Source organism: Pongo abelii, chromosome 10 (assembly GCF_028885655.2).
Source record: "Pongo abelii isolate AG06213 chromosome 10, NHGRI_mPonAbe1-v2.0_pri, whole genome shotgun sequence".
In the NCBI taxonomy this organism is placed as follows: domain Eukaryota; kingdom Metazoa; phylum Chordata; class Mammalia; order Primates; family Hominidae; genus Pongo; species Pongo abelii.
In genome coordinates, this window is record NC_071995.2 from 125136776 (window position 1) to 125162578 (window position 25803).

At 38.7% G+C, this 25803-nt stretch overlaps 1 long non-coding RNA gene across 2 annotated transcripts; it reads left to right on the forward strand.

Moving 5' to 3' along the window:
- The first annotated feature begins 1528 nt into the window (after window positions 1-1528).
- On the forward strand, window positions 1529-22421 carry LOC129049267 (uncharacterized). 2 transcript variants are annotated; one of them, XR_008512233.1, is made up of 6 exons: window positions 1529-1729; window positions 6555-6641; window positions 11089-11160; window positions 13006-13062; window positions 16596-16725; window positions 22284-22421. It is a non-coding gene; the product is annotated as an uncharacterized LOC129049267 (long non-coding RNA). The 2 variants fall into 2 exon arrangements; XR_008512232.2 differs by lacking the exon at window positions 1529-1729 and adding an exon at window positions 2158-3248.
- Window positions 22422-25803: the final 3382 nt, after the last annotated feature.

The window sequence follows — 25803 nt, forward strand, 5'->3', positions numbered from 1 at the left end:
TCTGGAAAGCCAGCTAATAAAAAAGCCAGTGAGTCCTTCGTTGGTCTTCCAGAGCTTATATATTGGTGGGAGGAAATAAACATCTACTGTTAAAGGTTGAATTGTATCCCCCCAAACAGATAAAGTCCTAATATATCTCTATGACCTTATTTGGAAATATGAACTTATTTGGAAGTAGAGTCATTGAAGGTGTAATTAGTTAAATTAATAGGAGGTCATTAATTAGTTAAATTAATAATAGGTGGAGTAACATGGGCCCCTAATCTAATCTGACTGGTTTTCTTATAAGAAGACAACCACAAAGAGATACAGACATGCAGAGAGAATGCCATTAAAGATGGAGGCAGAGAGCGGAGTGATGCGTTTACAAGCCTATGTGCCCCAGGAATGACCAGTCATTACCAGATGCGAGGAGAGAAGCTTGAGATAAATTCCACTTCACAGCTGCCAACCCTGCCAATACCTTGATTTCCAACTTCTGGCCTTTGGGATGGTGACAGAATAATTTCATGTTGTTTTAAGACATCCGGTTTGTAATACTTTCTATGGCATCCCTGAAAAAATAATGTAACTATTGAAAAATTTATAATTACGTCAGGTTGTGATAAATGCTAAAAGATTATAAGAAAAATAAAGTAGGTAAAGGGACAGAGTGAACAGAAGGACAAGGGTTCTCCTTCAGACACAGTGGTCGGGGAGGGCTTCCCAGAAGAGCAGAGCTCCAAAGGGAGTATGGGGAGGACAGGTGGAGAGATGTAGGATGAGACAGTCTCCCCAGCCCCCCTGAAGTGGCTGGCCCTGGTGTGGCCAGGGCTCTGCGCTGGGGCTGGGGGTTGGCGTGGAGTGAGTGAAGAAGCAATGAGGGGGCTAGGTCATGGAGGTAGCTGAGGCCTGCAATTTGCATGACTTTGTAGGCTTTGAAAGTACTTTGGATTTTATTCCGAGTGGGATTGGAAGCTACTGCAGGGTTTTGAGCCATTTGACATCCAGTTTCTGTTTGTGAAAAGCACTCGGCTGTTGCGTGAAGAACAGAAGTGGAAGGGGGAGGCAGCATCAGGGAGACCCTTGCCCCCCTGAATGGGCATGCCTGTAGAGCAGGTAAGGAGGCATGGTCAGGTCGAAGATGCAGATGAACACAGAACTGAGAGGGGCCGCTGATGAACTCTGTGTGGGATGTGGAGGGAGGGGTCTTTAACAATGACTCTGTAGTTTTGATCAGAGTGACTTGAAGAAGCTGGGTTTCATTCAAAGAAAAGAGAATGGGGAGTAACTGGTTTAGGGGAGAAGATCAAGAGTTCAACTTTGGGTGATTTTTGTGTGAGATGTCGATCAGGCATCCAATCAGACATGTTAATAGGCAGTTGGGTATAAAAAAGTCCAGAGTTCAAGGCAAAGGTCACTTTGCAAGTCAGCAGCTTGTAGCTGGAATTTAAAGTCATCTCAGTTTGTTGTGTACCTGGAAGGACATTTACTTCTATCCCATGACATTCATTCATATATCTAAACCTTTCTGTTTGTCTCTAGCTGTGCACGAAGTAGAACTTTCAGGCCAGTAACTGTACCATGGGTTCCAAGAATTGCCAGCTGAGAAGCACTGTCCTGATGCAACATCCATTGACCTGTCAGCGCCACTCCAACATGGAAAAGTAAACCAAGAAGCTACCAAGCTCTTTTTTCTTTCTTTTTGCCCATTTTGCTGTGGAATCTGAAAGAGAAGTTCAACTTGAGGGTAAGGGTACAAAATGATCCTCACAAACAGAAGCAATTTCTTTTATGAAACTGGAGAGTCCCTGAGCACACGATTTAATTCAGCATCCCTATCTTTAGGTGTTGGTATGTCACAGACAGGGCAATCTTCCTAGAGGGTGACCCATGCTTCAACCTGCAGCTACATTTTTATGGGGTATCTTCTCAGTCTCTGGAGGAAAGAGGAAACTGCAGACTTTATTCCTTCAGTTGGGATTTAGGGGCCTGTGTCTGTAAAATAGTTCCTGTCACTTGAGATTTAAGGGCCCTGTAGTAATGAGTAAGTCACCAAAGTGAATTTTGACACTTGGACTCTCACTTGACAACCAAAGCTGTCTTCTTTGTTTCTTCTTCTTTTTAAACTTACCATTTTGTTGACTCTTTTTCTTTAGAATTGGAGGCAAGTGAGAACTAGCTATTACTTGATTATAGCTGAGTTTTCAGAGTTATTAAATGCTTGAAGCCAGTTGGTTTTGTGGAATACTAGTCCATGAAATGTTCTGTGTCCAACGGGCTCATGTTCAAATAAGTTTGGACACAGGATGTTTTATATAACTCCCTTTTGAAGAATGGCAATGTATGGGTTCTATATTCTGTGTAGTATCTTACTCTAAAACTTACACGTATAAATGGCAAACCTTCATTATCTCAGACCGTCTGTGGGTGTGGGATCTAGCAGGGGATGAGCTGGATGGTTTTGGCTCAAGGTCTCTCGCAACGTTGCATTCAAATGTTTTCAGGGTAGCAGTCATCCAAAGGCTCAACTTCGGCTGCAGGACCCACTTCCCTGTTCACTCATGTAGCTGGTGGAGGAAGCCTCGGTTTCTCACCACTGGTACTCTTCATCAAGCTGCTCACAATGTAGATTTTTTCCTAAGGGAGATAGAATAAGAGAGCCCTAAGACAGAAGTCACAGTCTTTTATAACATAATCTCAGAGGTGACAGACAACCACTTGTGCTGTATGATACTGATCACAGACTAACTATGGTCTAATATGGGAGGATTTATATTTGGGTGTGTCTACCAGAAGGCTGGGATCACTGGGGGCCAACTGAGGGCATATGTGAGGCTAGCTAGACCTCACAGGGATCCCTGCCTAATTACTACTTTCAACATGAACATGTAATGTAGCAGCATTAGTGGAAGGATGGTACTTCAAGCTTGGGTAACACATTGCTGACTGCAGCTCAAATAGGGCCAGACCTCCTTTTATACTTGGTAAAATAATTAACTCTATCTTGGCTCAAAGCACCAGAGGTTGTAGGAGCACACATACTCAATAGCATTCTACTTTCTATCATGTTTGTTATTCCAGTGTCTCATTGACCAAGAGTTGACCTGCTGAAAATATATTTTTAAAGTTAAATTAAATACATCATTCTTTCTCTGGCACAATCCACCTCTTTCTTGGTCAGAATTCTAGATCCAGAATGTCAAATGTCTCCTTGGTGAAGACATTTGGGATTGGAAGAAGAGCAGAAGCTAGACATGGCACAGATGGTGATATTATCTTTGTTCTAATTTGATTGAATGATTTATTTGTAAATACCTTTAAACAGACAATGAGTCTATGAGTATCAGGAGCTGTGTCAACCTCATATTTCTAGTGTCTAGTACAGAGCCTCGTACATCCTTACAAGATACTTAGTTACCATTGGTGAATTAAGAACTCTCTGTTTTTCACAATGTCCTAGTACAGATATATCAGTACATATCAGTCATCGTTGATGCTTTATGGCCTGCAGCACACTGAATACTTGGCTGTGGTTCCACTATCTCCTTATATACAGCAGTCAATTGCCCTGAGCGTGGCTCAGAATATATTGCTCATTAAAGTGAGTTCCAGACACAACTGCAAGGGCATTAGCCTGATGTTCCAAAGTAGCAGAAAGTCTCCAGGGCATCATGTAATTATTCATTTGCTAAATAACACAGACACACAATGGCCTAATTACAGTATTTTGCTGTGAAATAGAATTGTAGTGATTTCCACATCAGAGTATCTCATTAATGAGATTTGCTAAGTGTTATTGGCAATATTGTGAAGTGCCCTTTTGTTTTAAATCATTTTCTAAATTGCTAATGTCATTTGTGGGAGAGAAAATTTCCCAAACTCTCTTGTGGAGGTGAAATGTTAGTGCTTCAGGAAATTCTCACTGTTAATTTCTTCCCAGGTGGCAAGACTTGAGAGTGTGTAAAAACTGCATTTTTGACATCTCAGTGTATCTCCACATCATCAGCATTCAAGTTATTACCAAGCATCGAGAATACAAATATTAGATTTTTCACCAAGAGCCTACAAACCTGAATACACAAATGGTCAAGTGCCCCATTTTGTATCTGAGCTCTGCCACAAGTCATCTACATGCCCCTGGTCAAATGCTTTGCTGGGCCCCAGTCTCCTCAAGGGAAACATATCTAGGTTTATTTGTGGATTCAACAAATATTTGTGTAAGGGTCCCAAGCTCTTTCCTAGGCACTAGAAATAGAGCTGCAAACGGGACTAGACAGAGCTCCTGATTAACAGCAGCTTATCTTCTAGCAGCAGAGACAGACAACAAGCTTGTAACTGAGTACATGCCTAAGATATTCCAAGCTAAGTATAATTTTTTTTGTAGGTAAAGGAAATTGGGTAATTTAAATAAGAAATCCTCAAGAATGCCTCCTACAAGGAGGATGGCCAGGGAAAGCTTCTCAAGGGTAGTGACCTATTAGCAGAAATTTGAATAATAAGAGTCAGCTTCAGAAATTCCGGAACAGCATTCCAGGTAGAGGGAATGACTAAGACAGAACCCTGGGGTGGGAGCCTATTGATCTCACAAAGTGTCATCTAGCAATAAAATTCAGTGATTTCTACATGAGAAATTTCAAAGTTATGTATTGTTTCTCCCAGAAGGTCAGTAACATCGTAGGTTATCCAATTCTCATGGGTTTTATTTTCTTGTCTTAATCTAGGATGAGCTTTCCTCCTAAACACTTCCTCCTTGATTAACTGCACCTTATCGGACAAAGTCCCACCCCTCTCAGTTACTTAGTGCGACCAGCTGGTTGACAATAGTAAAACAAGAAAATCCTTCCAACCAAAAGAATCTTCTTGCAGATCCTTGTTTCCTGCCTTCCTCTTAATGACCAGTAATGACCAAGAAAATGGATGCAATTTAAAGGATATAATTTAATAACTTTTATTAAATTATTTTATTATTAATAAAATAAAAACTTAATAGCTTTAGTCAGGCCTGAATATGAAATATGCCAGAACATAGAATCTCGTCTCCATCGTTTCAGACCTTGTTGCCCATTGAGGCGCTCCTTCTGCTTGCTAGTCCATGTTCCATGAAACTGTGCAGGCACCACCAGGGCAACAAGTGGCTCACCCCATTGATGCATCCAGGCCAGTGCCCTCCTGGTCTTTGGAAGACATCAGAAGAATGTGTGGAACATGTGTGTACACATTAAAAAGGGCTATTCCGTTTCTGATTGAGCATCTATCTAACCCAATCTAATCTATCAAGCAACAAAGTGCTCAGCCTTCTAACCTTGGGTACGTTGTTGGTTGGTTGATTAATTGATTCATTTATTTATTTACATATTCATACATATTTTTATTTTTAGTTCCTATTGCCTGAGGGTCTACTATGTGCCTTTTTCCTTCATACAAAAAAGTGGGCATATGATCAACCTTCGTCATACATGATACTATGATAACATTATTATATCCATGCTCTATATTCAGAACTTTGTATGTCTGGTTTATTGTTATTATTCATTGCCTCCCCTCAAATACCTTCTACGCAGAAATGCACTGGGAATGGCCCCAACAGCATGTACACATGGTCACGTTTTTGTACAATTAGCAAAAGTAACACATTTTAATGTTAGCTGTTTGAGATCTCTGTTTCTTTCCACTTCCACTTTCTCCTCTGTCACATTTGACCTCATGCTGAGTGGTCCTGAAGTGGCTGTGATAATTTAGGGAAACTGACCAAGGGGAAGCTAAGTCAGATAACTATTTAATTTGGGTTTAGTGAGATATAATTAGTCACGCATTGCATAACAACATTTCAGTCAATGATGGTTGGAAACATGAGAGAAAAGAAAGGAACAGGTGACCTGAAATAGCAATTAAGGATGTTATGAGATTTGCTCATCGTGTGATTAGTCAACATTCTTACTATTGTAAAACATTAATTTGCTGAATTAAAGACAACCTGACCATAAATTTGGATATCTTTGTTGTTGTTTCTTTTTCTTATCGTGTGTGTTGCTGAAGAGGTAAAACCAGATGTGCAGGTATGAGGTGGAAGCTGTGCAATCTTCCTTAGATTATTCAGGAACCACTAACTGTTTAAGCTTAATAAAGTCAAATTTCTGATAAATGTGTTTATTAGCAACTTCCATAAAAGTAAATGAGTTTAATTGTTTCAATATAAAAAAAGGAAATTTAAGTTAATACTATCCAACACATTCACACTATTTGTGATCTGTGAATTAAGGGCATAAAGCAACTAGCTTGATAATCCCTTGACAGACTAAAAAATGAGAATCATATTTTTAAAATGGAAAATTGGTATAATTACAAAGCTATTAACTTTTTTTTATACTCCCCCATCATATTATAAGTAAGCCACAGGGAACTTTCCTTGAAAATAAATTTTCAAATTAGCCTTTTGATTTAAAAACCATCTAATTTAATCATGTTGTTAAGTCGAAGTACATGACTGTGAATATTTGGAAGCCTCATTCCTGTTTTTTGTGTGTTTTGTTTTGTTTTATTCTTTCCTCCCACTGTGTTTTTGGGAGATCCAGAGGCATGCATGCATTCAGGACCCACCATGTGCTGAACACAGTGCCTACTGCTAAACAGTATTTTGGTCTGCATGGCACTCCAATGAGGTAGGTAGTAATTATTACTCTCATTTTACAGACAATAAAACTGAGGCACTAAAAGTTGATGTTACTGATAGCCTTGGGGTTTTGTTTTGTTTTGAGATGGAGTTTCACTCTTGTTGCCTAGGCTGGAGTGCAATGGCGTGATCTCAGCTCACTGCAACCTCTGCCTCCCGGGTTCAAGCAATTCTCCTGCCTCAGCCTCCTGAGTAGCTGGGATTACAGGCATGCGCCACCATGCCCGGTTAATTTTGTATTTTTAGTAGAGATGGGGTTTTGCCATGTTGGTCAGGCTAATCTTGAACTCCTGACCTCAGGTGATCCGCTCACCTTAGCCTCCCAAAGTGCTGGGATTACAGGCTTGAGCCACCATGCCCGGCCTAGCCTAGGGGTTTTAATCCATGTTCTGGCTTAATAAAGAGAATTGAAAACTGTTCCCTTCTTCTATTTTCTGAAATATATTATCTAGAATAAGCCATGTTTACTTCTGAAATGTTTGGCAAAATATGTCAATGAAACTATCTGGCCCTGAAGTTTTCTTTGTTGGAAGGTTTTTAAACACAAATTTAATTTTATACACAAATGCACACACACGTATGTGTGTTTGCAGGTATGTATGTATTCAGGTTGTCTGTTTCTTCTTCAATATATTTTGATAGTTTGTGTTTCTCAAAATAATTAATTTATTTCATTGAAGCTATTAAATTTATGGGCATAAAATTGTTTTTAGTATCTCTTATTATCCCTTTAATGTTTGTAATATTGCTAATGATGTCTCCTCTTTCATTGCCAATTTTGGTAGCTTGTGTATTCTTTTTTTTTTCTGGGTCTATCCAGCTATGAGTTCATCAATACATATTGTTACCTCTCTCTCTCCCTTTCTCCCACATTCCCTCTCTCCTTCCATTCCTTCTTGCCTGTAGAAAAGAGAACATACTTTGCAACTTTAAACAATTATAAACAATTTTAAGTTTTTTAGATTTATTCAGTTGCAAGTGACAGTAATACAAATTAGAGGTTTTTGATCAGAAAAGGAAATGTATTCACTCATGAAATGAAAAATCTCTGTTCAAGAATCAGATTTGATTCATTGGTTTTTATCTATTTTCTCTTTGATTTATCTTTTCTCTTTGACTTATCTTCTGGGCTTAATTTGCTTTTCTAGTTCTCATTTTCTAAGGTGGAAGCTTAGATATTTAAAAATATAGTACAAGCATTTAATGCTACAAAAGTTCCTTTAAACTCTAATTTAGCTGCATCCTATAAGTTTTGATTTTTTTTCCAAAAGCATTTTCATTTAGATTCAGTTAAAAATATTTTTAAAGCTTTTTTTTTCATTTAGATTCAGTTAAAAAATATTTTAAAAGCCTTCTATCAAATTTGGCCCGTAAGTTACTTAGAAGTGAGATGTTTAATTTCCAAACATTTAGTGGGTTTTCAGATCTATTTCCAGTTTAATTCTGTTATAATCCATGTACATAGTTAGTATTCTTAGTTATATTATTTTAAATTTGCTAAGATTTTTTTTGTGGCTCAGAACAAATAGTCCAGCTTGGTGGATGCCCCATGAGTTCTTGATCAGAATGTGTATTTATTATTTGTTAGATGAGGTGTTCTATAAATGTCAATTAGGTCATTGCTAGTTTATAGTTTTGTTCAGATTTCCTTTGTCCTTACTGTCTGTATATTTGTTCTATTAATTATTACAAAGGAGCACTAAAATATCAAGTTGTTATTATGGATTTGGATTTGGCAATTTTTTTTGTTCTTACTAGTTTTCGTTTCATGCATTTTTAAGATCACACACATTCAGAATGGTCATTTCTTGGATTATTGACTCCTTTGTCATTATGTAATGCTTTTTTATTCCCTGTAATATAGTTACATTGCCTGATGTTAATATTAATACATCTACTCCAACTTTCTTTTGGTTAATGTTTCCATTATATATCTTTTCCCCACCACGTACAAGTTACTTTTAACCTATCTATGTCTTTATTTTTTAATGGCTTTATTTTAAACAATATATAATTAGGTGCTTTGTAAACCCAATTTGACAATCTTTGCCTTTTAACTGGTATGTTTAGGCCATGCACATTTAATGTGATTATATGCATTATTTGATTAAAATATGCCATGTTGTTAGGTTTGTTTTTATTCATTTTTTTGGTTCACTGAGAAAATTTTTATGATTTCATTTTGTCTCTTTTACTGATTTATTATTTAACCTCTTTAAATATTTTAATGATTTCCCTAAGTTTTATAATATACGTCTAGAATTACCAGAGTCTACTTCCAAATAATATTATACCTTTTACGTGTAAGATAAATTCCTTATAACAATATATTCCCAATAATTTCCTATAATTCTCTACACTTTTGTTTACATATTTGTTACTTTTACAAGTGATCTCAATACACGTCCTCAGCCCTTTTAAATGAGACTTCCTTAGAACTCTCTCTAATGTTTTGTGTGAGTGCCTGTTAGAGTTTTTGGAGAAAAACCCTGAAGGCAGTTCAGACTCTGGATTTCTGTGGTGGTTGGTGACTTCACACTATCTCACCGATGTGCTCTTGGCCTTCACCATTTGCCAATCATCCCAGCCAACCTCCCCTTACTAGTGTCCATGGGCGTCTGCCCCATTTTTAAGTCCAGGTTCACACTTTGTCTATGCTTACGTTACCTGCTTCTCCTTAGATTTGAGGTCCTGTTGTTTGCTTTGTGAACTTAGCTCTCTGACAGGTTTGAGGAAAGTCGACAACATGGTGTTTGGTCTAGCTTTCCATCACCGTAAAGTGAGAACAATGCTTTTTCCCGCTATCTGTGTCTCTCTTAAGAGACTGAGAGTAAAATAAAAGTGTGTAGCACCTCCCCACTCTCTTTCTTCCTCCTGCTCTGGCCACGTGAAGCTCCTCGCTCCAACTCTTCTACCATGATTGAAAGCTTCCTGAGGCCTCCTCAGAGGCAGAAGCCACTATGCTTCCTGTACAGCCTGCAGAACCGTGAGCCAATTAAAGCTCCTTTCTTTATAAATTAAAAAAAAAAAAAAGAAAAGAAACAGAGTAGCCTCACCACTTCCTCCTGAGGAACCAGTTACACATCCCCACTTCCCACCACAGCCCTCTGCTTATTAAGGTGGGATTGATGGACTCCATGGCCCGAAGGTGGTGTGGCCCTAGGACTTAGGCCTGCACACTCAGCTTTGTTAATCCCCTGGACACATAGATTAGATCAAGCTTGGATATCTTAATGGAATTTGGGGTCAAAGACATTTTCTTTGCTTTGAAATTGCTGGGGAAAAAATTGTTATGGGTTTGGAACAGCTGAGAGTCACCATGGGAAAAGAGCCTTTTTAAAATGAAGACACTAACAAAGATGTAGAGATAAAATGACATTTTAAAACTTATTTTACTTTAGATCTAGATATACTTGTTCTGGAAGATTTTAATACATGAGCCGAGGCTTTTCCTTTTTGTGTGTGTGTGTTTTTTAAACCCTCTAATTTGGAGTTCTGTCACTTGAAACTCTAGGAGTGCTGACAAATTCAAATCATTTATAATTGTTCATAGTTGGTGAGAGTTACCTCACCCTCATTCTACATCAAGTCGAAAGATATTTATGTATTGCTTAATGTGTCAGTTACTAGTGGGTATTGATTTGCAGCAATATTAAGAAAATCTTGCTTGCTCAATACTTTCTACTTTTCACAGCACTTTCATGTATATGGTTTTTTGTGATACAGAAATTCTTTTGATTTGTGTATATGAGTGTGATAGTTTCCTATTTTGCTGTAACACATTACCACTAACTTAGTGACTTAAAACAATGCAAATTTATTATTGTATGGTCTATAGCACAGAAGTTCAATATGGGTTCCACTGGACTAAACTCAGGGTGTTGGCAGGGCTGTCTTCCCTTTGGAGGCTCTTCACGGTGTCCATTTCCCATATCTTTTCACCTTCCAGAGGCTGCTTACATTCTTTGGCTTGTAGCGCCTTCCTCCATCTTCAAAGCCAGCCACGGTGGCTCAGGTCCTTCTCACATTGTATCACTTTAACCTCCTCTTCTACCTCCTTTTTCCATTTTTAAGGACCCTTGTGTTGCACTGGGTTCACCAAGATTATCCACAATAATCTCCCATCTCAATGTCAGCTGATTAGGAATATTAATTTTATTGGCAACTTTGGTTCTCCTCTGCCATGTAACCTAACATACTCACAGGTTCCAGGGACTATGGTGGGGACCACTTTGGGGGTCCTTTATTCTGCCAACCAGAGTGTGGCAGGAACTTTACATATGAAACCGCAGAGACACATGATGACAGTACAAAGTCACATGAGTTGGAAATAGAATCTTACTAGTACACCTGTCCCTATTTTTCTCTCCACTGTATTTTCCCTTCAAAATGACAAACTTTTTTTGCTTTCATTCCATGCCCATGCCAATTTTCAGTAGAAGTCCTCTAACTACAATGGTTGATGAAATAGCTGTCTGGAAAGTGAGGAATTTGTACAGAAGTAAAAGGTACATTACTCTCTTTTATGTCTATTTGGGAATTGTGTGTAGGTGTGATGATATCAACAATTCAGTATCATTTACCATGCACTACAGCTGTGAGTTTTCATCCATGTTTCCCATAAGATTTTCTGTGCAGTTGGTGAAGCCAGATTTGCTCTGGGAAACATTTTCCAACAGTAGTTAGCAGCCAAGATGGAGATGGCTTTGTAGGTCCCCAACATTAAAATACAATTTATTTTATCTTTCAATGACAATTTCCAGAAGGCATGCACAAGCTAAAAATCCCCATTTGTTAGTTAGAACTGTGGATACCCCATGGCAGAGTTAGACTCCTGTGCATTGTATTGTATCAATGGATCTGAAATGCAAATATCTTTGTTTTCTCCTCTATTCTCTGGACAGAAACTACCGCACCAAAGTTCTTTATGAGCTGTATCTTCAGTGCATCTTTAGTTTTTATTAAAGTTTGGAAGCAAGAAAGAGCAGAGATGTTGTAAATAAGAGATCCTAGTTAATGTCATTTTGAAAATGAGCTATGAATATAGGTCTTATTTTGGGGATTAGCTCCTTCTCTGACTATACTAATCGTTCATACGACAGAAAAACAACATAATTTGTATCCTTTGGTAACTTTTAAGTACATATTTTCCTCTGAGATTTTTTTTTTATTTTTGCTTTTGTAAGTCAGTCTTCCCTTATGGTTACAGTTAATTTCCCTAAATGCTCCATCTCATGAAGAATAAATTAAGGGAGAAAGACAAATTCTTGTCCAACATGGATATAATTGAAGATATAATTGAAGTGAAAGCTCTCTTCTTACTCCAGTCAGTTGTCAACCTGAATATTTTTCTTGCAGGTCAGATTGGAAAGAAAATATTACCATTTGTAGCTAGTAAACGTCACTGTGGCTCTGCCAATGTTAAATATTTTGGTCATTTTCTCTACTTGGAGGTGAGGTTGAATGATACCAAAATATCTGAGGGTGACAGCAAGTTCTTTGTCATTTCTTCTCTCCCCTTCCCTGGTTCTTTTGAATTTTGGAAACTCTTTCAAATGGAACATCTCCTGTAAGGAAAATGCAGCCTAGGCTAATATGCGTGTTTGTGTCTTAGTTTTCAATAGAAAGTTTAAAAACTAATAAAATTAAATAAAAATGCTTATAGAATAAGGACACAAAGAAAGAAAATACTTTTGTACAGCTGTACAATATGTGTTTTAAGCTAAGTTTTATTAAAAAGAGTCTAAATGTTTTTAAAAAGTAAAAGTTTATAAAGTAAATGATTGTGTAGTAAGTTATGGTTAACTTACCATTGAAGGCAAAATAAATAAACTTAACGTTGCCTAGGTGGACAGTGTTTGCAAAGTCTCTAGTAGTGTGTGGTAATGTCCTGGGCCTCACATTCACCACCCTCACTCACTGACACCCAGAGCAACTTCCAGTCCTATAAGCTTCATTCATGGTTAGTGCCCCCCACATGTGTATCATTTTTTCTTTTATAACATATTATTACTGTACCTTTTCTATGTTTAGCTACACAAATACTTACCATTGTGTTGCAGTCGCCCTCAGTATTCGGTACAGTAACATGCTGCACAGACTTGTAGCCTAGGAGTGACAGACTATTCCATATAGCCTGGGTGTGTAGTAGGCTAGTCCGTCTAGGGTCTAGGTTTGTGTAAGTATACTCTATAATGTTCACACAATGACAAAATCTCCTAATGACAGATTTCTCACAATGCATCCCCATCATTAAGCAATGCATCACTGCATACATATATAAATAAAATATTTCTTCATTTTCATATATTAATAGAATATTTATATGATTATATATATTTTAATGTTTTCAGACATTGGACATTAGGCAGAGGAATTCTGTGATCCCTGTAAAAAGAGAAATGCCTGTGGTGAGTCTTGCAATCGTTCCAGCTCTCTGCCTGGGGCGCTGGCCAGTGTGCAATGCAGAGAGGGGATTCCAAGTTTATAGAGCGTGGTGGTTTCTGAGGCAGGGAGACAGAGATCGGTTTTGGGAGGCTGAACTATTTGAGCATCAGGTTACGGAGCTGGAGGAAGCAGCATCATAGGGGTCATGATCATCTGCTTTGGAATTTAAATTCTTGGATTGAAAACACAACCCTATGCGTTATTAGCTTAGTGACTACAGGAAACATCCTCCATGTCTCATTGAGCACTTCATACATGTCTAACAGTCAGGACTAGTACCCACCTTCTGTGGGTGGGTCCTAGCTGGGCATGGCAGCAGCCCCTCAGCAGGTCATAACAGTACTGGTGGATCCACCCAGGCCTCACTTCAGAGCTTCCACTCTTCTGCTCCCAAGGAAAAGCTGGTCTCAGAGGGCCCTTAGAGTACATCTAGTCCATTCTGCTCATTTTTGTAGATGGTAAAACTGAGGTTCACAGAATGGAAGCGAGTTGCTCAATCTCCCCAAGATAGTGGCAAAAAAAGAAAAAGATTGAAAGTCTCATAATTCTTAGACCAGCGCCATTTCCATGCAAGCAGATGCGGCCCTATACTGTACTTACTTTTAAGGCACTTTTTATACTGGTGAGCCAAAGTTGAATTATGTCTCCAACTCAGCATAAAGGCTTTAGGATAGTTACTTATTTTCATCTTAACAAAGGCAAGATGCAGGGCCACCAAATACAGATGTGCAGGTTGCATACTGCACAACTGTAGAGGGCACATTTACATCATAATCCAGGTGAGTAACACTTCCCCGGGTTTTTTTTTTTTTTTTTTTTTAAATGAATCATACTCTGTATTGTACCCAAGAAAACTTAGACTAACTCAAGCATGCAAAAGCTTTTCTCACGTTTTTTCCAAGAAGTTCAATAGTTTTAGATTTCACATTTATATATGGGATCCATTTTGAGTTAATCTTTGCGTATGGCATGAAATGTGGATCAAAGTTTATTTTTTGCATATGGCTATTACATTGTTCTAGTACTGTTTTTTTAAGAGAGAATATGTTTTTTAATTTAATTGCCATTGCAGCTTCGTCAAAAACTCCATGTAAATGGCTTCCCATTTTAAATTATAGCCAGAGTCAAATATTCCAGAAATAAGTACACTAACTAAATGAAGCAAGAGCTATTATTAATTTTAACTTTACTCCAAAACCCATTACTGACAAAATACCCTTGATGCAGTTTGAAAATTCACCTTTTCCCATCTTTCATCTGCAAGAGTGGTTTCTAATAGCAAAGACTGCTAAAACTAAGGGGAAAAAGACAAGTCTCAGACTGTGAAAAATAATTGAAAAATCACATATTTGATAAACGACTTGTATTCAGAATATATAAAGAACCCTCAAAACTTAATAAGAAAACAAACAACCCACTTAAATATGAGCAAGTTATCTGAGAAAGCGTTTTTCTAAAGAAGATGTACAGATGGCAAATTAATTACATGGTTTAACATCATGAGATATTAAGAAAATGAGATATTAAGAAAATTAAATCCACAGTGAGATACCACTACACATCTATTAGAGTACCTAGTATGAAAATTGACCTTCCCAAGTGTTAGCCAGTTATGTGGAGGCACTCTAACTCTCAGACCCTGCTGGAGGGAATGTAAAATGGTATTTTACTTTGTAAAAACAGTTTGTCAGTTTCTTAAAATGCCAAACACAATGCAATCATAATGTTAAGGACGTTATTTTTATTTACAAAAGATCTATGAAAAAATAAGAACAACCGATGTTCTTATGGAGGGTCTTTACATACCCTCCATCAAAAGGCCAAAGAAGAAAACAAAAGCCGACATGTGGCTTCTGGCTGTGTCTTTACATGGTGGAAGGGACTAATGAGCTCCTTGGGGCCTCTTTTACCAGGGCACTAATTCCATTCATAAGGACTCTGCCTTCATGACCTAATCATCTCCTAAAAGCCCCACTTTTTAATACTGTTGCATTAAGGGTTAGGTTTCAATATATGAATTTGGGGTGGGGGATACCAACATTCAGAACATGACGATATTTTACTGAGAATTAAAAAGAAGCTGAAGAAAGTGTTGTCTCTGTTGGCTGCATAATTCTGCTGATTCTCTTTTGTAAGGGATAAGAGTGGTTAAGTGAGACAGAGAAAATATAGACCATAAATCAGAATAATTGTATTACTTTTCTGTCTGCTTGGCTCAATTTTTTTCTGACAAACTTTAAAAATTAGGCTAGGATTGCTTTTGAGTTTGAAACTTTTTATAGTTCATTCGGCCATCTCTAGGTGCAAGTAAAATATATAGTATTCTAAAAAAGAGGGATATAAATTTAAGTTTGATTGGAAACACAGTGGGAGGTAAAGTGTTTAGGCCATTAAGACATAAATTATCATTTGCATGAAATAGGTGAGAACTTGGTTCTAATAGAGCTGGTATTAAATCAAAGTTTCCTGGGTCTGATTATAAGTACCTAGGCATCCCCTTCACAAATACCCTCAATATTCCATAAATTCCCATCCTTCCACCAATAAAAATGTGTGTGATGAGGAAGATCAGTTTTAAGGTATCCTACACAAATTATTTCTTTCCATTTTGATCGAGTCTCAACATGATACACAGAGTTAGCATAAATTTTCAGATTTGTTTCTACAGAGTTATCTGCATGAGGAAGTCAAGTTTTAAATGACAGTGGTTCCTGGGAATAGATGTTCCAACTTGTAGTCAGCTTTCTGTATTAAATTATTTCATTATTGTTTGAAAAAGTCATTTTCTCATTCTTTTACACTACACATCATATCATTTCCTTATTTTTTACACTTTTTGTTATCATTTTCTCTCCCCAAATATTAACCAAAATACGTTTTGGTGTAACTACAGGATGCAGAGTAGATGACAATATTATATGAGCAACTGATGCTGACTTGTCAACTTAAAAACTAGCGCTGAATTCTGTGACCATTTTTATCCCTGTAGGTGTACAATGGTAACATCAAAAGAGGCTTCATGAAAGCCTCCTATGATACTGTAATGCTTCAGCGAGGTGCTGTTCAACAGAACCTTGTGCAAGAATGTAAATATTCTATACCCATGATATCCAATATGGTAGCCAATAGTCACTTGTGACAACCAAGACACTGAAATGTGGCTGGTGCAACCAATTAACTAAATTTTTATTTTTAAAATTAATTTCAATTTAGATGGCCATATAGATATTGAAGCTAACACATGAAATAACACAGGTCTAGAGACATTTACGTCTAACTTCCTGGTATGGAAGAAAAAAATAGTAATTCTTACCTTTACCAAGAAAGGTATAAGTAGCATACCTTCTGTCTTTCCTCTTAGTATAAAACTGTTGGATGGAACATGCTATCTTTGGTGACTTTAGTTACTTAAAAAGACCATGTGTTAATTGATCATTGTGGCCCACAATGTAACTTACTGTTTATAACCAAACTTTCCTCTCTATGTCTATTGTAGGTGTTGCTGGACATCAACCTAGTATCTGGTCCTTCTAACTATGTCTGGTTATCTGGTTACAGAACTACGGTAGACTGATTTGTTGGTTCCTTTGTCATTTGACTTACCATCTCCTTCCCCTAAAGGACAGGTATGTATGCAGGCCCCTTGAATTTGGGTTCAGTTTTCCTCCTTGCATTACCCAACAGAATGAAGTGGTACTGTTGCTTTGCCCAGTCAAAGCCTAGGCTTTAGGAAGCCTTGTGTGTTTTCACTTGCTTTTTGAGCTTCTGCCTGCTCTGTAAGAAGAACAAGGAAAGAATGGTCTAATGTCCCAGGAGGAGTATAAAAGACAAATGAGGCAGAGTGGTCCAGTCAAAGCCAACATAGATTAGTCAGCTTCCACCTTTCCAGACACTTGAGTAATAATGTTTTTTGCTGATTTTCTTAAGTAGTTTTTATTATAAAACAAACACAAGAAGGGGCAAACAAAACACATAATAAAATGGTAAACCTGAATGTAATCTTATCACCACTTACATAAAATCTAAATGATCTTAACTCACCAACCAAAAGATAGAGATCATAGGATGAATTCGTGAAAGAACCAATTATACATGATCTATAAGAAACCCATTTATAATAACGACATAGATAGGCTAAAAGTAAAAGGCTGGCAGAAAATATACCTTGCAAGTACAGAGCAAAAGAAAGATGAGTTAAATTAATATCAGGAAGAGTAGACTTTAGAACAAGGAAAATTATCAGGGTTATAGAAGGTCAATGCATTAGGATAAAATGGTCATTTCACCAAGGAGATATAACAGAAATAAATGTGTGCATCTATTAGCAGAGCTACAAAATATATGAAGAAAAATGAATAGAATTGAAAGAGGAAATATACAAGTCCACAACTACACTTGAAGACATCAGTACTCCTTTGTCAGTAATTTATGGAACAAGCGGGCTGAAAATTAATAAGGATATATAAAACCTATAAAACATTATAAATCACCTAGGCCTAATTGACATTTATGGAACCTTAACACCTGTTAAATCTTGGTTAATTTAATTAATTTCTCTGAGCCTCATTTTCTTCTATAAAATCAGAAAATTTAGACAACCTACTGCAGGCTTTTATTGTAAAGGCTGGGGATAATGCCCGTAATGTACCTGGGATATGATATTTATTATTCACCCATTCTTTCATTCAACTAGTAGGTGATTGCCATCTGAGTACCAGGCACAGAGACAGACATTACCAATACAACAGTACATATGGTAAAATTGTTCTTAAAAAAGCAAGTAGTGAGAGCTGCACACATTATCTATATCATCACAAAATGAAAAGGAGGTACGCATTGCTCTAAGAGCCTGTAATAGGGAGATTTGGTGTGGTCAGGTCAAAGGGAACTGCCTGTGCAAAGGCTCAGTGGCTGGAAGGAGTTGGGGTTGGAGGACCTGAAAGCGGATGTGTGTGGCCGGAGGTTTGTTGTGCACAAAGAGTGGTGGATCTGAGGCTGGGGCCATAAGCAGGAGCTACTAGTTGTAGGATGGATTCAGGCACTTGGATTATATCTCAAGCGAAATAAGCAAAGTTCCTAAACAGACATTTCTTAAAAGAAGATGTAAAAATGACCAAAACATATATGAGAAGGTGCTCAACATCACTAATTATTAGGAAAATGCAAATCAAAACTGCAGTGAGATATGGCCTTACACCTGTTGGGATGGCTAATATCAAAAAGACAAAGGATAACAGATGTTGGCAAGGATGTGGAGAACAGGGAAGTCTTGCACACTGTTGGTGAAATGTAAAGTGGTACCACCATTATAGAAAATATTATGTAGTTTCCTCAGAAAATTAAAATAGAACTATGCAATGATTCAGCAATCCTAATTCTGGGTATATATTCAAAGGATGGAAATCAGTATGTTAAAGAGATATCTTCATTCTATGTTCATTTCAGTGTTATTCACAACTGCCTAGACAACCTAAATTCTGTTGATAGATGACTGTTAAGAAAATCTTATATATACATACAGTATAACATTTTTCAGCCTTAGTACAGAAGGAAATCCTGAAATTTGTGACAATATAGATGAATGTAGATGTTATACTAAATGAATAAGCCAGACATAGAAAGACAAATGCTAAGTGATTTCCCTTCTATGTGGAATCTAAAATAGTCAAACCCATAGAAATAGAGTGTAAAATGGTGGCTGCCTAGAGCTGGAGAGTGGAGGAAATGGGAAAATGTTGGTCAAGGATCACAGAGCTTCAGTCATGCAAGATAAATACATTCCAGACATAGAATACACAGTATGATGACTACAGTTAAAAATTCTACCTTGTCTACTTGAAATTTGCTAAGAAGTTGGACCTTAAGTGTTTTCAGCACACATAAAAATGCTACTTTTGCGAGGCGATGGGTGTATTAATTAGCTTAACTGTGATAATCATTTTACAGTATCTATGTATAACAAATGATCAAGTTGTACACCTTAAATATATACAACTTTTATGAAATTATCTCTCAGTAAAGCTGAAAAAGCAAAAGAACAATGGGAAGCCGTGGAGGATTTCTTGTGTGGTGATGATATTTGCATTTTCCCCTGGCTGTTAGGTGGAGAGTAGCTGGGAGAAGGGAGATGGTTAGATCAGGGAGGCCATTTAGGAGATTTGGGCGATGTGCCAGTGAGAAATGATGATACTTGGAGTCAAAAATGGCTCATGCTCTCTTTCTTTTCTGCAGCTACTGACTGAGGTTATATCCTTCATGCATGTTGTCAATGGTGCTAGCACTTAGGTCAGGAGGAAAGCTAAACTATGATTCTCTAAAATGAGCATCGCAGGTGGCCCAGTGCTGTATTCTTCTTCTTCTTCTCTTTTTTTTTTTTTTTTTTGGCAGAATCTTGCTGTGTTGTTCAGGCTGGAATGCAGTGGCACCATCTCAGCTCACTGCAACCTCCGCCTCCCGGGTTCAAGAGATTCTCGTGCCTCAGCCTCCCTAGTAGCTGAGATCACAGGCACACACCACCACACCTGGCTAATTTTTGTACTTTTAGTAGAGACAGGGTTTCGCCATGTTGGCCAGGATGGTCTCAAACTCCTGGCCTCAAATGATCCACCTGTGTGAGCCACCACGCCCAGCCAGTGCTGTATTTTTATTATTATTATTATTATTATACTTGAAGTTTTAGGGTACATGTGCACAATGTGCAGGTTAGTTACATATGTATACATGTGCCATGCTGGTGCGCTGCACCCACTAACTCGTCATCTAGTATTAGGTATATCTCCTTTGGATCAGTTGCAAGATCGCAATGTACAATGTCTTTGCTAGTACCGGGGAGTGTCAGAAGAAAGTTTGCTCACTTGATTAGCTGTGGCTCCACTCATTCAGTAAAACACTTACTGAATTCCTGGCATCAGGAAGGTCAGTGGCTTACTTCAGAGCTGGTGAGAGCTTCTGGATTGGACCCTGGGTCATTGTGTCTTTGAACGCATTTTCTACATTACAGTACTTTCTGTTTTGCAAACTCTGGAATTCAGTGAATCCCCAACTGTCCTCACCCTCAGCAGCAGATAATCCATATGTAAAAAAACAGAGTTTCACTTTGTTGCCCAGGCTAGAGTGCGGTGGCATGATCATAGCTCACTGGAGCCTGAAACTCCTGGGTTCAAGTGATCCTTCTGCTGCAGCAGTAATGTAGAGTTTGACCAGCCTAACTCAGAAGAATAGAGTTTCTGGACTTTAAGAGTTCTGGATATTTTCAAGAATATAGCTCTCTGTTGGGTCTGGAAACCTATATATGGTATAGGCATAAATGGCAGTGATTTTCCTTCTCTGGTGTCCTAGCCCTGCACATTCTCCCATTTGGGCTCATCCGTTTAGTAAATGAAGATGGCATTGGCATGACTAGACTTACTCCAGTAGTAATTATTCTGAGAACTTCCTTCACGGTGCCCACCTTGGCTGGGGTAGTAGGAAAAACAGCCAAAATCTAAATCATATTTACATATGCTGCAAGAGGCTTTAGTTTGTCCTCTTGCAATCTTGAATTTTGTAATATTTGAAAAAAATTAAGTTGCACAAATAATGCTGATCTGATCACCCAATGTATGCCAGACTATGTACTGTGGTTCCAGTGACGGAAAAAAAAGAGGTATTTTTCAATGTGACCTATCAGAACTGAATCTTAAATCCTAAATTCTGGTAGAATTTTTCTGAAGGTAGTGGATTTGAAAGTACCTTCAGACATATCTCCTCTTCATCACTTTGGTGGCACAGATGAAGACCTTGGGGTCATCCTAGAATTCTCTCTCATTCCATATTCACTCCATCAATAAATCCTACCAGTGCTAATCCAAGATCCAATTACCTCTTCCCCTCCACTGCTACTCCTGGTCCAAGTGCCCACGGTCTCTAACCTGGATCCCTGCCATATCCTCATCACTGGTTTATTTCTGCCTTTACCCCCAATAGTCTACGGACAATATACCAACTAGATTGATTCTGTTAAATTCTCTAATGCCTCTCTTCTCACTCAGAGAAAGATCCAAAGTCCTATAAAAGTAAGGAGTCCTGTAAAACAAAGCCCTACAAAACTAAGAAACTAAGGAGACAGGACAACCAAATGCAATATGTGAATCTGAATTGGACCCTGGTCTAATATATCCATTTATTTTGCTTTATTGCTTCTATGTATTTACCATGATTTAAAACGAGATGTTTGAACATATGTGTATTGTCTTCTTGTTCATCTTCCCTAAAATATGTAAACTTCATGAATGGTTCTCAAAGTCCTAAAAGGCTTATCTGTCCTTACCCTTCATTCCTCATTATCTCTGATCGCATCACTTACCACCGCCCCACTTGGTGAAGCCGACTCCACCACAGACATCCGGACCTACTTGCTTTTTCTTACGTATCCCAGCCACATACCTCAGGGCCTTTGTACTTCCACTCCCTGTGCCTGGGATGCTCTTCCTCTGATATCTGCATGACTCCCTCCCTCACACTGACTCTGGAGTTGCCTCCTAGGTGAGGCCACACCATGCCCTAGGCACTCCCCACCCCAATACTTCCTATTTTCCTTTCCAAGTTTTGCTTATTTTCTGTGCCATTCATTCCAGCAATCCCACTGCTGGGTATCTATCCAAAGGAAAAGAAGTCATTACATGAAAAAGACACTTATGGCTGGGCGTGGTGGCTCACGCTTGTAATCCCAGCACTTTCGGAGGCTGAGGTGGGCGGATCATCTGAAGTCAGAAGATCGAGACCATCCTGGCTAACATGGTGAAACCCCCTCTCTACTAAAAAAATAAAAAATAAAAATTAGTCAGGCGTGTTGGCGGGTGCCTGTAGTCCCAGCTACTCGGGAGGCTGAGGCAGGAGAATGGCGTGAACCCAGGAGGTGGAGCTTGCAGTGAGCCGAGATCACACCACTGCACTCCAGCCTGGGTGACAGAGCGAGACTCTGTCTCAGAAAAATAAATAAATAAATAAATAAATAAATAAATAAATAATAAATAAGAAAAAGACACTTGCATACACATGTTTATAGCAGCAAATTCGCAATTGCAAAGATGTGGAACCAAACTAAGTGCCCATCAACCAATGAGCAGATAAAGAAAATGTGGTATGTCTACCCCATGGAATACTACTCAGCCATAAAACAGAAATATAATAATGTCTTTTGCAGCAACTTGGATGGAGCTGGAGGCCATTATTCTAAGTGAAGTAACTCAAGAATGGAAAACCAAACATCATATGTTCTCACTTATAAATGGGAGCTAAGCTATGAGGACACAAAGGCATAAGAATGATACAGTGGACTTTGGGGACTCATGAGGGAAGGTTGGGAGGGAGATGAGGGATAAAAGACTATGTATTGCGTACAATGTACACTCTCAGGTGACGAGTGCACTAAAATATCAGAAATCACCACTACAAAACTTAGCTATGTGACCGAAAAACACCATACCCCAAAAACTATTGAAATAAGCAAAGCAATGTTTATTTATTTTTATTGTTAATTATTTATCTCCTGCTTCTGACTAGAATATAAGTTTGAAATAGTAGGTTTTAAATTTTTTTCCCTGTTTTACTCACTTCTGTATTTACAGTGTCTATAATATTGGCTAACACGTGTAGACACTCCAAAAATATTTGCTCTTTTGAAGGGAACGGGGGCATATCTATTATCTTTTATTTATTTATTTGAGATGGAGTCTTGCTCTGCTGCCCAGGCTTGAGTGCAGTGGCGCGGTATCGACTCACTGCAACCTATGCTTCCCAGGTTCAAGAGATTCTCCTGTCTCAGCCTCCAGAGTAGCTGGGATTACAGGCGCCTGCCATCACACCCAGCCAATTTTTGTATTTTCAGTAGAGTCAGCGTTCCACCACGTTGGCCAGGCTGGCCTTGAATTCCTCACCTCAAGTGATCTGCATGCCTCGACTTCCCAAAGTGCTGGGATTACAGGTGTAAGCCACCACACCTGGCTCTATTATCTTTTAGCAAAAGAGGATTTAACTCCGAATCTTCTGCCCCAGTGCCTCCACCCGCTGAGGGTGATTCAGATGATCCCGAAACTGGGGGTGGAGGCACTGGGCTAGATGATTCTGGATTAAGTCCTCTTTTGAAGCTGGCCTGGTATGGTGATCTCTGTTTCCTGATGATGTCTTGTCATCATTAAGCATCATTAAGCAGCATGAAAGGCCTTAGTCGAAATGCCCAGACCCTTCACATGATGCCTGGAGCTGTGAAGTGGGAAGGAGTCCCTGCCCCTGTGTAATCTGAGATAAGCTCAGTTATGCAGAAGTGTGGGGTGTGTTTAATGCCCCCCGTACTCAAAGCCTGTTGTGATGCACCTTGCTAAGAACATTGCAGGCTGTTCTACCTGGTCTTTGTAACAATTCTGTGATATGGTGAATAAGAATATCCCTATCCGTTCTTAAAGATAATAAAAGTGAGGCTGAATGAGGGTTAGTGTCTTATCTGAGGCCAAACAGCACTTTCTGGCTCAGTTGTACCCCTGTGATTACAAATGATAGAAAACCTGACTCTTAGTGGCTTATAAATAAAGATAATGATAGGTCACAGGCTAAAATGTCCAGGAACCCAAAGGAGGTGAAAATGTATGCCCACAGCACAACATGCACATGGATGCTGACAGCAGCTTTATTCGTAATTGACAACACTTGGATGCAACCAAGATGCCCTTTGATGAATGAATGATAACTAAACTGTGATCTATCCAGACAATGGAATACTACTGAGTGCTAAAAATAAATGAGTTATAAAGTCATGAAAAAAACATGGAGGTTCCTTCAGTGCATATTGCTAAGTGAAAGAAGCAAGTCTGAAAAGGTTGCATACTGTATAATTCCAACTCTAGGACATTCTGCAAAAGGCAAAGCTATGGAGACAGGAAGAAAATCAGTGGTTGCCAGGGGTTAGTGAAACTATTCTGTATGGCCCACATGTCCTGGTACATTTGACAAAATCTGTAGGATGAACAATGTGAAAGAACCTGAATATAAACCATGGGCTTTGGGTGATAATGATGTGACCATGTGTGTTCAATGACTGCAACGAGTGCACCACTATGGCATGGGTTGTCAACAGTGGGGAGGCGGAGTGAATTAGGGAGCATAAGATGTATATGGGAAATCTCTGTATCTTCTCAATTTTGCTGTGGACCTAAAGCTGTCCTAAAAAATGAAGTCTATATTAAAACAAACAAATAAACAAACAAAAACCAAGCATAACCAGATCCAGGGTCTTAAATGTTGACATCTAACCCAACTCTTCCACCATTTCTAGACTCTGCCTCCTTCTGGGTTGGGTTTATTTTCAAGCAGACTCCATTCATGGACCAATTCCTGGAAGTTCCAGGCTCTCAACTCTATAGCTTTAAATCCTAGAAGAGACATGGGCTCTTCTACAATTCCCAAAAGATTCTTTTAACATCCTGCACATGAAGCTTTTCCACCATGGGGTCCCATGCCCATCTCTGCCTAGGCGGATGCAATGCTCTGGTTGGCTGAGTAGAAGCCATAGGCTCTCTTCTGTACCTGGAGAGGGGGGTCAGCCCCACCCATACCATGTGGACTGAGAGCAGAGCTGTCATTAGAAGTATGTGGGAACCAACACATGCACCCTACAGTAACTGATGTGCCTAGTCCGTGGTTTCACAATGCATATACTTCAAGTGTAGGGTAGATTCATTCCTAGTGCCTGGATCCAGGCTGAAAGCATTTGTCTCTGGGTGCTCAGGGACTGTTTGTTGAATATGAACGGGTCTAACCAGAGAGGCTCTTGAGAGTTCTGTGGGAAGATTACAGGGGTGATATTTTATATGAATCTGGACAGATGCCTTGGAAGGAAAGTATCTCAATGATGCTGTCCATTGGAGGTTGTGCTTGCAATTAAAAATACGGTTTATGGTCTAAATGACTCATTTGCAATTTTTAAGCAATTTCTAAAATGTGATCTTGGAAAGAAAATAAAAGGCTTTAGTGGAGAGTCTGTTGCCAAGTTCTCTACCACATCATTTTGAATTCTCAAGAACCAGTGTATTTTAATTAACCCCGTGGTAGGGAGACAGCCATTTCACCATGGCTTAGGAAAGTGTCCTGGTCAGATGGCTGGGAAAATAATTAGGAGGACAATAAATATAAATTTAATTTAAATGAGGCTATTAAGAGCTGAGACTTGGCATTTCACTATTTAGCATTATTAGGTATACCGGTAACAAACATTGCACTAAAAAAAATGAAGATAGACCATCTAGTGTAATTTAAAACATCCCATTTACTCCGTGTGTAGTTTGCAACTCTCCTCCCTTGCTAACAAGTCTGTTAAGCATAATGGCCATTCTTGGCTGGTGGTGTTTAATCACATTTTGAATGTGGTTCTCGGCATGTATTAGAAATAAATGGCCTGACTTTTCAACAGAGAAATGACTGAAATTAGGCCATCTGCATGCAATGTCTTTTTATCCTGTGAGTAAAAAACCACCCTGGCTTATCCTGGCGTGGGGGAGCTCAGAGGGCACCAGTCAAGGTTCAGATGAGATGAGATGGATTCTAGTTGGTAAGACTTAATTTCCTTAGGACAGAAAGGAGTCCTGGGAGGTGGCTCATCATTGCTAAAGATCAAGGCTTGGAGGAGCTACTGGACTTGGGGGTGCGGTCCCAATGCCTGGAGTCCATTCTTG